Raw genomic sequence first — 6,097 nt, 5'->3', positions numbered from 1 at the left:
AATAGGTTAATTTAAGATTGAAGAGTTAGTTAATAAGAAGCCTGAGCAAACAGACCAAGCAGTGTTGAAATTAATATAGTTTCTGTGTGATTATTCAGGTCTGCGTAGCCAAGAAACCAACAAGCAGTCTCTGTCTATAGAATGGCGTGTCAATGTGGGCCAACTACATCCACATTAAACCTGACAGAGCTTGGGAAGGAATTCTAGACACAAAAGAACAGAACTAAGCACAGCTTCTTGGTAGCAGCATATTTTCAGATAAGCTCTGTTTGCTGTTAGCAAACAGAGGCATGGCTCCTTTAAAAGATCTCATGACTCAGCTTTAGTGGCAAAAACTCCATGACTTTTTAACGGAAGGCTTCCTGGCTCATGCTGGCAGCATGAACTCTGGCTCTTTTGGGAGGTCCCGTACTCAAATGGGGTTTGTGAACAGCACGTTACTGGTTGCTTAATGGTGACATAGACTTGCTGCATCCCTGGAGCTGGGGCAGTGAGCATGGCTCACAGAGCTGGCAGTGAATGTATCTCTGTTATGCTGGACTGGGCAGGGTCAAAAAGCAAAGCAGCCTTAGTTAGTCCTATGGTGTGGGAAGCATTTCTGTGTATGTGTTGCTTTATTGGTTAATGAATAAAGAAACTTGTTTAGCCTGTGATAAGGTAGAGTAGAGCTAGGCAGGGAAAACTAAACTGTTGGGAGAAAAAAAAGGTGGAGTTAGCAAGACGCCATGGAGCCGCCAGAGGAGAAAGATGCAAGCCACCAGTTGGAATCTTGCCGGTAGGCCACAAGCGTCATGGTAAAATATAAGATAATAGAAATGGGTTAAATTAAGATATAAGAGCTAGCCCATAAGAAGCTAGAGCTAATAAACCAAGCAGTGATTTAATTAATACAGTTTCTGTGTGGTTATTTTGGGGCTGAGCAGCCAGGAACAAACAAGCAGCTCTCCTACAACAGTCCTAGCCACACTGCTTAGCATTTTAAGAAGCACTTCTGGTCAGAAAAGACAGATTTAGACAGACACAAGTCTCTGAATGGGTCATAGTGTGTTTAAAAAATGTACATAGGCTTGGGAGAGAGAGGAAAGAGAATATAGACAGAAAAAGAAGTACAGATAGTCATAGATTAAAGAAGTAAAGATAATAAAATAAATACTAAAAAGTAACAGAGTAAAAAAAAACAAGCCACATAAAGATGGAAAATACAAAGAGAGTCTGGGTTATGTATATTATTGTGTTTTCTTTGAATTTTTTGACTGTAGAAAGACATTTGATTCTGGGGGCTGCTAAGATAAACCAACATATATATTTTAAAGGTATCTTGACTTCAAAATTTGAATTTAAGTATATGTTACCTTGGAAAAGAGGTCCTGATTTTGTTTCCACAGAAGATGAGAAACTGTGGATTTCTTTCCAGATTAATGTAGTTTGATAGAACAAGACCGCTGAGAGGTCTCCGTAAACCCTAAAAGTACTTTGCCCAATAGACAGCAGGAAGAAGTTTGAAGAAAACAACACCCAAATTCTCAAAATGGTAAATTATAAATGTTTGGTTTCATTTAAAGGAAGATATGATATAGAAATGAATATTTTAAATTGGTATGGATCTTGGCTATTGATACATATTTAAGTTGATTTTGTTATATTATGTATATGTATTTCTGTTCTTGTTTAAGGTATTATATGTTTGTAAAGCTCATTTAAAAATGTAATGTATAGTTAAGAAATAAAGATTAATAGATACTCATCTATAATAGTCAAACTATAGTCATATTAGTTAGGTTTTCTAGATGTACAGAGATATATTTCAGATGGATAGGTATTCTTCAAATTTTCAAAGATGTACAGAATATGGCATTTAAAATGTTTTAAGAACTTAGACTTTTCTCAACAGTGAGACATGTCTACTTCTGGCAGCACCAATTACTTCAGAGAGGTTGATGGGCATTGTAGAAACTCATTATGGAAATTGCTTTCAATATGACAAGGCTAGCCATTTGGGCAAGAAACTGCTCTTGCCTGGACTTCTTGACGGTATGCTATATGAACTGACATGCAGGACCCACAGAAAAATGACTGCTGAACATGCCAAAAGAAGGTGACACAGTACTTCAGGGTTCTTTCTCCACCAAAGAAACTGTCAGACATTCTGATGGACACAGAAGAAAGTAACTGACAAAATGCCAATACAGGCAGAACAGATCTTCAAATTTCCTGCTTCACGGAAAGTCTGCTGGATATGCTGGATACTATGAGCCTGTAGGCTGAAGATGGATGCCCCAAAGTTATAGAAGAACTTTGAGTGACTGTTCAGGCAGTGAGATGTTTCTGTCAATTCTAAAAGTTTGGAAGTTGCTTACAATGCACTTCCTATTTACGTAGGTAATATAATATATCCTTCTGTGGTCTTTGATGGAGTGGAAGAATAGATAGCCATAATTATAGTTATAATTGCAAACCTTCAGAGGTACCAATACTCCTCTTCAAAGGAACCAATATGGGTGAAACAATGGCCTTTAACAAAGGGAAACTGCAGGCTTTAGAACAGCTGGTACAGGAGCAACTAAATGCTCACCAGATTGAAGAATCAACCAGCCCTTGGAATTCTCTTATATTTGTTGTTAAAAAGAAATCTGGAAACTGGAGAATGGTGACAAATCTAAGAGTGTGGAGAAAGTAATTCAACCAATGGGTCATCTACAATCTGGAATTCCTTTGCCTTCCTTATTACCTAAAGGATGGCCTCTTATAGTTATTGATTTAAAAGACTGTTTCTTCACTATACCTTTACAAGAAAAAGACAGAAAAAAATTGCCTTCACAGTATCTACTTACACTAATTCTCAATCTACTAAGAGATATCAATGGAGGGTACTCCTAAAGGGAATGCTAAATAGCCCCACCCTTTGCCAATATTTTGTAAGTCAGCCATTGGAAATAATATGTAAACAATTTCCTAAATCTATAATTTACCATTACATTGATGACATTTTGCTATCTGACTCAAATGCAGATACCTTAGAAGAATGTTTGAAGAAATAAAGTTTTACCCAAATGGGGATTACAAATTGCTCCTGAAAAAAATACAAAGATGAGATTCTATCAGTTACCTAAATTGTTATAAAATAACATAGGTTATAAAATAGGTTTACAGAAAATTAGAGCACAAAAGATTCAAATTAGGAGAGATCAATTGCATACTCTTAATGACTTTCAAAGATTGCTAGGAGAAATTTCCAATCTATGACCCACTTCTGGAATAACACCTGATCTAATAATTCATTTAAACAAAACCTTAGATGATAACAATGACAAATAGTCCCACGGAATTAATAGCTGTAGCTGAGAAAGAATTGACTTTGACTGAAGAGAAATTACAGGAGGCACATATGAACAAATCTTAACTGCATTCTAGTCATATTACCCTAAAAAACTTCCCCTACTAGAATTCTAATGCAGAGGGAAGATATTATCTTAGAATGGATCTTTTTAGCATATAAACTGAGTAAAAAATTAAAAACTTATGTGGAAAAGGTCTCTGAATTAATTATAAAAGGAAAAGCGAGACTTCATCAATTGGCAGGAATAGACCCAGCAGAGATTATAGTGACTTTCACTACTGATGAAATTTAAAAATTATGGGAAGACAATTAACCCTCACAAAGAACTAGTGCTAATTTTTTAGGAGAGGTTAATAACAATTATCCTCAAAGTCATAAAATTAACCTTATAAAGAGGGTTACTTTGGTCCTTCCCACATTGTATGTGACACACCAAAAACTGAAGCCCGTACATTCTATACTGATGCAAATAAATCAGGAAAAGCAGGTTACAAATCAGAAGATTTAATTAAAGTGGAACAAATCCCTTATATTTCTGTCCAAAAGTCAAATTATATGCTATTCTTGTGGTACTAAGGGATATTAAAGAACCTCTCAATATAGTTACTGATAGGCAATATGCAGAAAGAGTTGTTTTGCATATTGAAACAACTGGATTTATACCCGATGTTACAGAATTCACTTCAATATTTATTCTGGTTCAAGCTATAATCAGGGATAGGCTTTGTCCCATATACATAACACCCAATCCCATAGGGGTCTGCCAGGTCCTCTAGCACAAGGTAATGCAGAAATTGACCAATTACTGATTGGAAATGTGTTGAAGGCCTCAGAATTTTATAAAAAAACATGTCAATAGCTGTCTGTGCTGGGAAAGGTTGCTGGTGTCGGCTTGTCTTGTATTTTCCTGCCAGTCTGTCAGCTCTTCCTTGCTCTTAGGGCCCCAAGGCAGATGTGGATGCATCTCTACACAGGCATGGTAAGACCTAAGGGAGAGATGGGTCCTTGTGGATATAAAAGCATGGTAGGCTACATCAGAGCTGCTGGGTCACTGGGTGAAGAAGGTCCAAGGGGGCCACCAGGCCGAACTGGTGAGAAGGGGGATGTGGGGAGCCAAGGTGCCCGAGGGCCCCAGGGGATAACAGACCCAAAGGGAACAACGGGTCCTCCAGGCATTGACCGCAAGGACGGGACCGGGCATACCTGGCGTGAAGGGCAGCACAGGACAGGTGGGACAGCCAGGAAGCCCAGGCCACCAGGGCTTAGCAAATGTGCCAGGTCAGCCTGGGACAAAAGGAGGCCCTGGAGATAAGGGTGAACCAGGCAAGCAGGGCTTCCCTGGAATCTCCAGTCGTCCTGGGAAAGAAGGGAAGCCAGGGTCTCCAGGGGAAATGGTCCACAGGGCACAATGGGACATAAGGGTGATCAGGGTGAGAGAGGACCAGTAGGGCAGCCAGGCCCTCAAGGACAACAGGGCCCCAAGGAAGAGCAGGGCCCCCTAGGAATTCCAGGACCCCAAGGCTTGCCAGGTATCAAAGGAGATAAGGGTTCCCCAGGGAAAACAGCCCCAAGGTGGAGTGGGTGACCCAGGGGTGGCCGGCCTCCCATGGGGGGGAAGAAGGGGGAGAAGGGCCAGTCGGGAGAGCAGGGACCCAAGAGACAGCAAGGAGTTCGTAGAGAACCAGGATACCCTGGCACCAGCAGGGATGCAGGTGCCCCGGGAGTGCAGGGCTATCCCGAGCTTCCCAGACCCTGAGGACCGGTGGGAGATCAAGGCCTGCCGGGACAACCTGGGAAGCAAGGAGTAGTGGGCAGAGTTGCCAGTGACCAGCATATCGTGGACGTAGTACTGAAGATGACTCAAGAGCAACTGGCAGAGGTGGCTGTGAGTGCCAAGCGGGAAGCCCTGGGTGCAGCCGGAATGGTGGGTCCTCCAGGACCTCCTGGGCCCCCTGGATATCCAGGCAAACAGGGACCCCATGGGCATCCTGGACCCTGAGGCATTCCTGGTATCGTGGGAGCAGTGGGTCAGATTGGCAACACTGGGTCTAAGGGAAAATGTGGAGAGAAAGGTGACCAAAGAGAAATGGGACGTGAGCACCCCGAGATGCCCGGACCCCCAGGGATCCCAGGTCTTCCTGGCCAGCCTGGTCAGGCAATCAATGGCAAGGATGGAGACTGAGGATCCCCGGGGGCTCCAGGAGAGGCTGGTTGACCCGGCCGGCCAGGCACAGTGGGGCTGCCTGGTTTCTGTGAGCCTGCCGCCTGCCTGGAGGCTTCAGCCTATACCTCTGCTCATCTCACAGAGCCTGGGTCCATCAAGGGGCCTTGAGCAACCAGCCAGGGCAGAGTCTATTAGCATCCTGGGTCCCCTCTGAGTGGACATGCCATTCTCTACTGGCCATCCCACCCTCGGGGCAGGTGCCTCTGATGGTCCTCGTCCCATTCTCGCTGTCTGGACTTATTTTTATTGGGTGTCTGCTGAGGGTGAGGACCCTGAGTTGACAATCCTTAGGCCTGCCCCACTATTGCCTTTCCGCCTCCCATCTGAGCATTTAAACACCATCTCCCTTCTTTCTGGCATCACTGTTTTCTAGTCGCCTCTGCCCACACCCACTCTGGCCTTTGTGTAAATAAAAGTTCCCAATTTGGTTTTTTTAAAAAAAAGAGTTTTCTTTTTTAAATTATTTTTTATCGATTTTTTTTATTGAGCTCTACATTTTTCTCTGCTCCCCTCCCCACCTTTCCCCTCTCCTTCAA

At 42.6% G+C, this 6,097-nt stretch overlaps 1 pseudogene; it reads left to right on the top strand.

Moving 5' to 3' along the window:
• Window positions 1-4,313: 4,313 nt before the first annotated feature.
• LOC142844256 (uncharacterized) lies at window positions 4,314-5,669 on the top strand (annotated as a pseudogene).
• The last annotated feature ends 428 nt before the right edge of the window (window positions 5,670-6,097 follow it).

The sequence above is a fragment of the Microtus pennsylvanicus genome, chromosome 2, assembly GCF_037038515.1.
Source record: "Microtus pennsylvanicus isolate mMicPen1 chromosome 2, mMicPen1.hap1, whole genome shotgun sequence".
NCBI classification, from domain to species: domain Eukaryota; kingdom Metazoa; phylum Chordata; class Mammalia; order Rodentia; family Cricetidae; genus Microtus; species Microtus pennsylvanicus.
The sequence above is the reverse complement of the archived record's forward strand: the minus strand, read 5'-3'. Positions and strand labels throughout refer to the sequence as shown.